Raw genomic sequence first — 13,314 nt, 5'->3', positions numbered from 1 at the left:
TAGTCACAGTTACATAGGCAGCTACACCCCAGCCTGCAGTGGACCCACCCAGAGAAACACACTGACAATTGGAACTAAATCACTGAATGGTCACAGTTACAGAGACAGCTACACCCCAGAATGCAGTGGAACCACTCAGAGAAACACACTGACAATTGGAACTGAATCACTGAATGGTCACAGTTACAGAGGCAGCTGCACCCCAGGGTGCAGTGGACCCACCCAGAGAAACACACTGACAATTAGAACTGAATCACTGAATGGTCACAGTTACAGAGGCAGCTACACCCCAGAGTGCAGTGGAACCACCCAGAGAAACACACTGACAATTGTAATTGAATCACTGAATGGTCACAGTGGATTGAGGCAGCTACAGCCCAGAGTGCAGTGGAAACACCCAGAGAAACACACTGACAATTGGAACTGAATCACTGAATGGTCACAGTTACAGAGACAGCTACATCCCAGAGTTCAGTGGAACCACCCAGAGAAACACACTGACAATGGGAACTGAATCACTGAATGGTCACAGTTACAGAGGCAGCTACACCCCAGAGTGCAGTGGAACCACCCAGAGAAACACACTGACAATTGAAACTGAATCACTGAATGGTCACAGTGACAGAGACAGCTACACCCCAGAGTGCAGTGGAAACACCCAGAGAAACACACTGACAATTGTAACTGAATCACTGAATGGTCACAGTTACAGAAGTAGCTACACCCCAGAGTGCAGTGGAACCACCCAGAGAAACACACTGACAATTGGAACTGAATCACTGAATAGTCACATTTACATAGGCAGCTACACCCCAGCGTGCAGTGGACCCACCCAGAGAAACACACTGACAATTGGAACTGAATCACTGAATGGTCACAGTTACAGGGACAGCTACATCCCAGAGTGCAGTGGAAACACCCAGAGAAACACACTGATAATTCGAACTGAATCACTGAATGGTCACAGTTACAGAGACAGCTACACCCCAGAGTGCAGTGGAACCACCCAGGGAAACACACTGACAATTGGAACTGAATCACTGAATAGTCACAGTTACATAGGCAGCTACACCCCAGCCTGCAGTGGACCCACCCAGAGAAACACACTGACAATTGGAACTAAATCACTGAATGGTCACAGTTACAGAGACAGCTACACCCCAGAATGCAGTGGAACCACTCAGAGAAACACACTGACAATTGGAACTGAATCACTGAATGGTCACAGTTACAGAGGCAGCTGCACCCCAGGGTGCAGTGGACCCACCCAGAGAAACACACTGACAATTAGAACTGAATCACTGAATGGTCACAGTTACAGAGGCAGCTACACCCCAGAGTGCAGTGGAACCACCCAGAGAAACACACTGACAATTGTAATTGAATCACTGAATGGTCACAGTGGATTGAGGCAGCTACAGCCCAGAGTGCAGTGGAAACACCCAGAGAAACACACTGACAATTGGAACTGAATCACTGAATGGTCACAGTTACAGAGACAGCTACATCCCAGAGTTCAGTGGAACCACCCAGAGAAACACACTGACAATGGGAACTGAATCACTGAATGGTCACAGTTACAGAGGCAGCTACACCCCAGAGTGCAGTGGAACCACCCAGAGAAACACACTGACAATTGAAACTGAATCACTGAATGGTCACAGTTACAGAGACAGCTACACCCCAGAGTGCAGTGGAAACACCCAGAGAAACACACTGACAATTGGAACTGAATCACTGAATGGTCACAGTTACAGAAGTAGCTACACCCCAGAGTGCAGTGGAACCACCCAGAGAAACACACTGACAATTGGAACTGAATCACTGAATGATCACAGTGGATTGAAGCAGCTACATTCCAGAGTGCAGTGGAAACACCCAGAGAAACACACTGATAATTCGAACTGAATCACTGAATGGTCACAGTTACAGAGACAGCTACACCCCAGAGTGCAATGGAACCACCCAGAGAAACACACTGACAATTGGAACTGAATCACTGAATGGTCACAGTTGCAGAGGCAGCTACACCCCAGAGTGCAGTGAACCACCCAGAGTAACACACAAACAATTGGAACTGAATCACTGAATGGTCACAGTTACAGAGACGGATATACCCCAGAGTGCAGTGGAACCACCCAGAGAAACACACTGACAATTGGAACTGAATCACTGAATGGTCACAGTTACAGAGGCAGCTACACCCCAGAGTGCAGTGGAACCACCCAGAGAAACACACTGACAATTAGAACTGAATCACTGAATGGTCACAGTTACAGAGGCAGCTACACCGCAGAGTGCAGTGGAACCACCCAGAGAAACACACTGACAATTGGAACTGAATCACTGAATGGTCACAGTTACAGAGACAGCTACACCCCACAGTGCAGTGGAACCACCCAGAGAAACACACTGACAATTGGAACTGAATCACTGAATGGTCACAGTTACAGAGACAGCTACACCCCAGAGTGCAGTGGAACTGCCCAGAGAAACACACTGACAATTGGAACTGAATCACTGAATGATCACAGTGGATTGAAGCAGCTACATCCCAGAGTGCAGTGAAATCACACAGAGAGACACACTGTCAATTGGAACTGGATCACTGAATGGTCACAGTTACAGAGATAGCTACAGCACAGGGTGTAGTGGAACCACCCAGACAAACACACTGACAATTGGAACTGAATCACTGAATGGTCACAGTTAAAGAGGCAGCTACACCCCAGAGTGCAGTGGAACCACTCAGAGAAACACACTGACAATTGGAACTGAATCACTGAATGGTCACAGTTACAGAGGCAGCTACACCCCAGAGTGCAGTGGAACCACCCAGAGAAACACACTGACAATTGGAACTGAAGCACTGAATGGTCACAGTTACAGAGGCAGCTACACCCCAGAGTGCATTGGAACCACCCAGAGAAACACACTGACAATTGGAACTGAATCACTGAATGGTCACAGTTACAGAGGCAGCTACACCCCAGAGTGCAGTGGAACCACCCAGAGAAACACACTGACAATTGGAACTGAATCACTGAATGGTCACAGTTACAGAGGCAGCTACACCCCAGAGTGCAGTGTAACCACCCAGAGAAACACACTGACAATTGGAACTGAATCACTGAATAGTCACATTTACATAGGCAGCTACACCCCAGCGTGCAGTGGACCCACCCAGAGAAACACACTGACAATTGGAACTGAATCACTGAATGGTCACAGTTACAGGGACAGCTACATCCCAGAGTGCAGTGGAAACACCCAGAGAAACACACTGATAATTCGAACTGAATCACTGAATGGTCACAGTTACAGAGACAGCTACACCCCAGAGTGCAGTGGAACCACCCAGGGAAACACACTGACAATTGGAACTGAATCACTGAATAGTCACAGTTACATAGGCAGCTACACCCCAGCCTGCAGTGGACCCACCCAGAGAAACACACTGACAATTGGAACTGAATCACTGAATGGTCACAGTTACAGAGACAGCTACACCCCAGAATGCAGTGGAACCACTCAGAGAAACACACTGACAATTGGAACTGAATCACTGAATGGTCACAGTTACAGAGGCAGCTGCACCCCAGGGTGCAGTGGACCCACCCAGAGAAACACACTGACAATTAGAACTGAATCACTGAATGGTCACAGTTACAGAGGCAGCTACACCCCAGAGTGCAGTGGAACCACCCAGAGAAACACACTGACAATTGTAATTGAATCACTGAATGGTCACAGTGGATTGAGGCAGCTACAGCCCAGAGTGCAGTGGAAACACCCAGAGAAACACACTGACAATTGGAACTGAATCACTGAATGGTCACAGTTACAGAGACAGCTACATCCCAGAGTTCAGTGGAACCACCCAGAGAAACACACTGACAATGGGAACTGAATCACTGAATGGTCACAGTTACAGAGGCAGCTACACCCCAGAGTGCAGTGGAACCACCCAGAGAAACACACTGACAATTGAAACTGAATCACTGAATGGTCACAGTTAAAGAGACAGCTACACCCCAGAGTGCAGTGGAAACACCCAGAGAAACACACTGACAATTGGAACTGAATCACTGAATGGTCACAGTTACAGAAGTAGCTACACCCCAGAGTGCAGTGGAACCACCCAGAGAAACACACTGACAATTGGAACTGAATCACTGAATGATCACAGTGGATTGAAGCAGCTACATTCCAGAGTGCAGTGGAAACACCCAGAGAAACACACTGATAATTCGAACTGAATCACTGAATGGTCACAGTTACAGGGGCAGCTACACCCCAGAGTGCAGTGGAACCACACTGAGAAACACACTGACAATTGGAACTGAATCACTGAACGGACACAGTTACAGAGGCAGCTACACCCCAGAGTGTAGTGGAACCACACAGAGAAACACACTGACAATTGGAACTGAATCAATGAATGGACACAGTTACAGAGGCAGCTACACCCCAGAGAGCAGTGGAACCAGCCAGAGAATCACACTGACAATTGGAACTGAATCACTGAATGGTCACAGTTACCTAGGCAGCTACACCCCAGAGTGCAGTGGACCCACCCAGAGAAACACACTGACAATTGGAACTGAATCACTGAATGGTCAAAGTTGCAGAGGCAGCTACACCCCAGAGTGCAGTGAACCACCCAGAGAAACACACTGACAATTGGAACTGAATCACTGAATTGTCACAGTTACAGAGATGGATACACCGCAGAGTCCAGTGGAACCACCCAGAGAAACACACTGACAATTGGAACTGAATCACTGAATGGTCACAGTTACAGAGGCAGCTACACCCCAGAGTGCAGTGGACCCACCCAGAGAAACGCACTGACAACTGGAACTGAATCGCTGAATGGTCACAGTTACAGAGGCAGCTACACCCCAGAGCGCAGTGGAACCACCCAGAGAAACACACTGACAATTGGAACTGAATCACTGAATGGTCACAGTTACAGGGGCAGCTACACCCCAGAGAGCAGTGGACCCACACAGAGAAACACACTGACAGTTGGAACTGAATCACTGAATGGACACAGTTACAGAGGCAGCTGCACCCCAGAGTGTAATGGAACCACACAGAGAAACCCACTGACAATTGGAACTGAATCACTGAATGGACACAGTTACAGAGGCAGCTACACCCCAGAGAGCAGTGGAACCACCCAGAGAATCACACTGACAATTGGAACTGAATCACTGAATGGTCACAGTTACAGAGGCAGCTACACCCCAGAGTGCAGTGGACCCACCCAGAGAAACACACTGACAATTGGAACTGAATCACTGAATGGTCACAGTTGCAGAGGCAGCTACACCCCAGAGTGCAGTGAACCACCCAGAGAAACACACTAACAATTGGAACTGAATCACTGAATGGTCACAGTTACAGAGACGGATACACCCCAGAGTGCAGTGGAACCACCCAGAAGAACACACTGACAATTGGAACTGAATCACTGAATGGTCACAGTTACAGGGGCAGCTACACCCTAGAGTGCAGTGGAACCACACTGAGAAACACACTGACAATTGGAACTGAATCACTGAACGGACACAGTTACAGAGGCAGCTACACCCCAGAGTTTAGTGGAACCACACAGAGAAACACACTGACAATTGGAACTGAATCAATGAATGGACACAGTTACGGAGGCAGCTACACCCCAGAGAGAAGTGGAACGAGCCAGATAATCACACTGACAATTGGAACTGAATCACTGAATGGTCACAGTTACAGGGGCATCTACACCCCAGAGTGCAGTGGAACCACACTGAGAAACACACTGACAATTGGAACTGAATCACTGAACGGACACAGTTACAGAGGCAGCTACACCCCAGAGTTTAGTGGAACCACACAGAGAAACACACTGACAATGGGAACTGAATCAATGAATGGACACAGTTATAGAGGCAGCTACACCCCAGAGAGCAGTGGAACCAGCCAGATAATCACACTGACAATTGGAATTGAATCACTGAATGGTCACAGTTGCCTAGGCAGCTACACCCCAGAGTGCAGTGGACCCACCCAGAGAAACACACTGACAATTGGAACTGAATTACTGAATGGTCACAGTTGCAGAGGCAGCTACACCCCAGAGTGCAGTGAAACACCCAGAGAAACACACTGACATTTGGAACTGAATTACTTAATTGTCACAGTTACAGAGATGGATACACCCCAGAGTGCAGTGGAACCACCCAGAGAAACACACTGACAATTGGAACTGAAACACTGAATGGTCACAGTTACAGAGGCAGCTACACCCCAGAGTTCAGTGGACCCACCCAGAGAAACACACTGACAATTGGAAATGAATAACTGAATGGTGACAGTTACAGATGCAGCTACACCCCAGAGTGCAGTGGAACGACCCAGAGAAACACACTGACAAATGGAACTGAATCACTGAATGGTCACAGTTACAGAGGCAGCTACACCCCAGAGTGCAGTGGAACCACACAGAGAAACACACTGACAATTGGAACTGATTCACTGAATGGACACAGTAACAGAGGCAGCTACACCCCAGAGTGCAGTGGAACCACACAGAGAAACACACTGACAATTGGAACTGAATCACTGAATGGACACAGATACAGAGGCAGCTACACCCCAGAGAGCAATGGAACGACCCAGAGAATCACACTGACAATTGGAACTGAATCACTGAATGGTCACAGTTGCAGAGGCAGCTACACCCCAGAGTGCAGTGAACCAACCAGAGAAACACACTAACAATTGGAACTGAATCACTGAATGGTCACAGTTACAGAGACGGATACACCCCAGAGTGCAGTGGAACCACCCAGAAGAACACACTGACAATTGGAACTGAATCACTGAATGGTCAAAGTTACAGGGGCAGCTACACCCTAGAGTGCAGTGGAACCACACTGAGAAACACACTGACAATTGGAACTGAATCACTGAACGGACACAGTTACAGAGGCAGCTACACCCCAGAGTTTAGTGGAACCACACAGAGAAACACACTGGCAATTGGAACTGAATCAATGAATGGACACAGTTACGGAGGCAGCTACACCCCAGAGAGAAGTGGAACGAGCCAGATAATCACACTGACAATTGGAACTGAATCACTGAATGGTCACAGTTACAGGGGCATCTACACCCCAGAGTGCAGTGGAACCACACTGAGAAAGACACTGACAATTGGAACTGAATCACTGAACGCACACAGTTACAGAGGCAGCTACACCCCAGAGTTTAGTGGAACCACACAGAGAAACACACTGACAATTGGAACTGAATCAATGAATGGACACAGTTATAGAGGCAGCTACACCCCAGAGAGCAGTGGAACCAGCCAGATAATCACACTGACAATTGGAATTGAATCACTGAATGGTCACAGTTGCCTAGGCAGCTACACCCCAGAGTGCAGTGGACCCACCCAGAGAAACACACTGACAATTGGAACTGAATTACTGAATGGTCACAGTTGCAGAGGCAGCTACACCCCAGAGTGCAGTGAAACACCCAGAGAAACACACTGACATTTGGAACTGAATTACTTAATTGTCACAGTTACAGAGATGGATACACCCCAGAGTGCAGTGGAACCACCCAGAGAAACACACTGACAATTGGAACTGAAACACTGAATGGTCACAGTTACAGAGGCAGCTACACCCCAGAGTTCAGTGGACCCACCCAGAGAAACACACTGACAATTGGAAATGAATAACTGAATGGTGACAGTTACAGATGCAGCTACACCCCAGAGTGCAGTGGAACGACCCAGAGAAACACACTGACAATTGGAACTGAATCACTGAATGGTCACAGTTACAGAGGCAGCTACACCCCAGAGTGCAGTGGAACCACACAGAGAAACACACTGACAATTGGAACTGAATCACTGAATGGACACAGTAACAGAGGCAGCTACACCCCAGAGGGCAGTGGAACCACACAGAGAAACACACTGACAATTGGAACTGAATCACTGAATGGACACAGATACAGAGGCAGCTACACCCCAGAGAGCAATGGAACGACCCAGAGAATCACACTGACAATTGGAACTGAATCACTGAATGGTCACAGTTACAGAGACAGCTACATCCCAGAGTGCAGTGGAACCACCCAGAGAAACACACTGACAATTGGAACTGAATCACTGAATGTTCACAGTTACAGAGGCAGCTACACCGCAGAGTGCAGTGGAACCACCGAGACAAACACACTGACAATTGGAACTGAATTACTGAATGGTCACAGTTACAGAGGCAGCTACACCCCAGAGTGCAGTGGAACCACCCACAGAAACACACTGACAATAGGAACTGAATCACTGAATGGTCTCAGTTACAGAGGCAGCTACACCCCTCGGTGCAGTGGAACCACCAAGAGAAACACACTGACAATTGGAACTGAATCACTGAATGGTCACAGTTCCAGAGGCAGCTACACCCCAGAGTGCAGTGGAACCACCCAGAGAAACACGCTGACAATTGGAACTGAAACACTGAATGGTCACAGTTACAGAGGCAGCTACACCCCAGAGTTCAGTGGACCCACCCAGAGAAACACACTGACAATTGGATCTGAATAACTGAATGGTGACAGTTACAGATGCAGCTACACCCCAGAGTGCAGTGGAACGACCCAGAGAAACACACTGACAATTGGAACTGAATCACTGAATGGTCACAGTTACAGAGGCAGCTACACCCCAGAGTGCAGTGGAACCACATAGAGAAACACACTGACAATTGGAACTGAATCACTGAATGGACACAGTTACAGAGGCAGCTACACCCCAGAGTGCAGTGGAACCACACAGAGAAACACACTGACAATTGGAACTGAATCACTGAATGGACACAGATACAGAGGCAGCTACACCCCAGAGAGCAATGGAACGACCCAGAGAATCACACTGACAATTGGAACTGAATCACTGAATGGTCACAGTTGCAGAGACAGCTACATCCCAGAGTGCAGTGGAACCACCCAGAGAAACACACTGACAATTGGAACTGAATCACTGAATGTTCACAGTTACAGAGGCAGCTACACCGCAGAGTGCAGTGGAACCACCGAGACAAACACACTGACAATTGGAACTGAATTACTGAATGGTCACAGTTACAGAGGCAGCTACACCCCAGAGTGCAGTGGAACCACCCACAGAAACACACTGACAATAGGAACTGAATCACTGAATGGTCTCAGTTACAGAGGCAGCTACACCCCTGGGTGCAGTGGAACCACCCAGAGAAACACACTGACAATTGGAACTGAATCACTGAATGGTCACAGTTCCAGAGGCAGCTACACCCCAGAGTGCAGTGGACCCACCCAGAGAAACACACTGACAATTGGAACTGAATCACTGAATGGTCACAGTTACAGAGGCAGCTACATCCCAGAGTGCAGTGGAACCACCCAGAGAAACACACTGACAATTGGAACTGAATCACTGAATGGTCACAGTTACAGAGGCAGCTACACCCCAGAGAGCAGTGGAACCACCCAGAGAAACACACTGACAATTGGAACTGAATCACTGAATGGTCACAGTTACAGGGGCAGCTACACCCCAGAGAGCAGTGGAACCACACAGAGAAACACACTGACAGTTGGAACTGAATCACTGAATGGACACAGTTACAGAGGCAGCTGCACCCCAGAGTGTAATGGAACCACACAGAGAAACCCACTGACAATTGGAACTGAATCACTGAATGGACACAGTTACAGAGGCAGCTACACCCCAGAGAGCAGTGGAACCACCCAGAGAATCACACTGACAATTGGAACTGAAAACTGAATGGTCACAGTTACAGAGGCAGCTACACCCCAGAGTGCAGTGGACCCACCCAGAGAAACACACTGACAATTGGAACTGAATCACTGAATGGTCACAGTTGCAGAGGCAGCTGCACCCCAGAGTGCAGTGAACCACCCAGAGAAACACACTAACAATTGGAACTGAATCACTGAATGATCACAGTTACAGAGACGGATACACCCCAGAGTGCAGTGGAACCACCCAGAAGAACACACTGACAATTGGAACTGAATCACTGAATGGTCACAGTTACAGGGGCAGCTACACCCTAGAGTGCAGTGGAACCACACTGGGAAACACACTGACAATTGGAACTGAATCACTGAACGGACACAGTTACAGAGGCAGCTACACCCCAGAGTTTAGTGGAACCACACAGAGAAACACACTGACAATTGGAACTGAATCAATGAATGGACACAGTTACAGAGGCAGCTACACCCCAGAGAGCAGTGGAACCAGCCAGATAATCACACTGACAATTGGAACTGAATCACTGAATGGTCACAGTTACAGGGGCAGCTACACCCCAGAGTGCAGTGGAACCACACTGAGAAACACACTGACAATTGGAACTGAATCACTGAACGGACACAGTTACAGAGGCAGCTACACCCCAGAGTGTAGTGGAACCACACAGAGAAACACACTGACAATTGGAACTGAATCAATGAATGGACACAGTTACAGAGGCAGCTACACCCCAGAGAGCAGTGGAACCAGCCAGAGAATCACACTGACAATTGGAACTGAATCACTGAATGGTCACAGTTACCTAGGCAGCTACACCCCAGAGTGCAGTGGACCCACCCAGAGAAACACACTGACAATTGGAACTGAATCACTGAATGGTCACAGTTGCAGAGGCAGCTACACCCCAGAGTGCAGTGGACCCACCCAGAGAAACGCGCTGACAATTGGAACTGAATCGCTGAATGGTCACAGTTACAGAGGCAGCTACACCCCAGAGTGCAGTGGAACCACCCAGAGAAACACACTGACAATTGGAACTGAATCACTGAATGGTCACAGTTACAGGGGCAGCTACACTCCAGAGAGCAGTGGAACCACACAGAGAAACACACTGACAATTGGAACTGAATCACTGAACGGACACAGTTACAGAGGCAGCTACACCCAGAGTTTAGTGGAACCACACAGAGAAACACACTGACAATTGGAACTGAATCACTGAATGGACACAGTTACAGAGGCAGCTACACCCCAGAGAGCAGTGGAACCACCCAGAGAATCACACTGACAATTGGAACTGAATCACTGAATGGTCACAGTTACAGAGGCAGCTACACCCCAGAGTGCAGTGGACCCACCCAGAGAAACACACTGACAATTGGATCTGAATCACTGAATGGTCACAGTTGCAGAGGCAGCTACACCCCAGAGTGCAGTGAACCACCCAGAGAAACACAATAACAATTGGAACTCAATCACTGAATGGTCACAGTTACAGAGGCAGCTACACCCCATAGTGCAGTGGACCCACCTAGAGAAACGCACTGACAATTGGAACTGAATCGCTGAATGGTCACAGTTACAGAGGCAGCTACACCCCAGAGAGCAGTGGAACCACCCAGAGAAACACACTGACAATTGGAACTGAATCACTGAATGGTCACAGTTACAGGGGCAGCTACACCCCAGAGAGCAGTGGAACCACACAGAGAAACACACTGACAATTGGAACTGAATCACTGAATGGACACAGTTACAGAGGCAGCTACACCCCAGAGAGCAGTGGAACCACCCAGAGAATCACACTGACAATTGGAACTGAAAACTGAATGGTCACAGTTACAGAGGCAGCTACACCCCAGAGTGCAGTGGACCCACCCAGAGAAACACACTGACAATTGGAACTGAATCACTGAATGGTCACAGTTGCAGAGGCAGCTGCACCCCAGAGTGCAGTGAACCACCCAGAGAAACACACTAACAATTGGAACTGAATCACTGAATGGTCACAGTTACAGAGACGGATACACCCCAGAGTGCAGTGGAACCACGCCAGAAGAATACACTGACAATTGGAACTGAATCACTGAATGGTCACAGTTACAGAGGCAGCTACACCCTAGAGTGCAGTGGAACCACACTGGGAAACACACTGACAATTGGAACTGAATCACTGAACGGACACAGTTACAGAGGCAGCTACACCCCAGAGTTTAGTGGAACCACACAGAGAAACACACTGACAATTGGAACTGAATCAATGAATGGACACAGTTACAGAGGCAGCTACACCCCAGAGAGCAGTGGAACCAGCCAGATAATCACACTGACAATTGGAACTGAATCACTGAATGGTCACAGTTACAGGGGCAGCTACACCCCAGAGTGCAGTGGAACCACACTGAGAAACACACTGACAATTGGAACTGAATCACTGAACGGACACAGTTACAGAGGCAGCTACACCCCAGAGAGCAGTGGAACCAGCCAGAGAATCACACTGACAATTGGAACTGAATCACTGAATGGTCACAGTTACCTAGGCAGCTACACCCCAGAGTGCAGTGGACCCACCCAGAGAAACAGACTGACAATTGGAACTGAATCACTGAATGGTCACAGTTGCAGAGGCAGCTACACCCCAGAGTGCAGTGAACCACCCAGAGAAACACACTGACAATTGCAACTGAATCACTGAATTGTCACAGTTACAGAGATGGATACACCGCAGAGTGCAGTGGAACCACCCAGAGAAACACACTGACAATTGGAACTGAATCACTGAATGGTCACAGTTACAGAGGCAGCTACACCCCAGAGTGCAGTGGACCCACCCAGAGAAACGCGCTGACATGTGGAACTGAATCGCTGAATGGTCACAGTTACAGTTACAGCTACACCCCAGAGAGCAGTGGAACCACCCAGAGAAACACACTGACAATTGGAACTGAATCACTGAACGGACACAGTTACAGAGGCAGCTACATCCCAGAGTTTAGTGGAACCACACAGAGAAACACACTGACAATTGGAACTGAATCACTGAATGGACACAGTTACAGAGGCAGCTACACCCCAGAGAGCAGTGGAACCACCCAGAGAATCACACTGACAATTGGAACTGAATCACTGAATGGTCACAGTTACAGAGGCAGCTACACCCCAGAGTGCAGTGGACCCACCCAGAGAAACACACTGACAATTGGATCTGAATCACTGAATGGTCACAGTTGCAGAGGCAGCTACACCCCAGAGTGCAGTGAACCACCCAGAGAAACACAATAACAATTGGAACTGAATCACTGAATGGTCACAGTTACAGAGACGGATACACCCCAGAGTGCAGTGGAACCAACCAGAAGAACACACTGACAATTGGAACTGAATCACTGAATGGTCACAGTTACAGGGGCAGCTACACCCTAGAGTGCAGTGGAACCACACTGAGAAACACACTGACAATTGGAACTGAATCACTGAACGGACACAGT

This window comes from Scyliorhinus torazame, chromosome 5 (genome assembly GCF_047496885.1).
Source record: "Scyliorhinus torazame isolate Kashiwa2021f chromosome 5, sScyTor2.1, whole genome shotgun sequence".
NCBI classification, from domain to species: Eukaryota; Metazoa; Chordata; class Chondrichthyes; order Carcharhiniformes; family Scyliorhinidae; genus Scyliorhinus; species Scyliorhinus torazame.
This window is presented reverse-complemented; position numbering follows the sequence as displayed.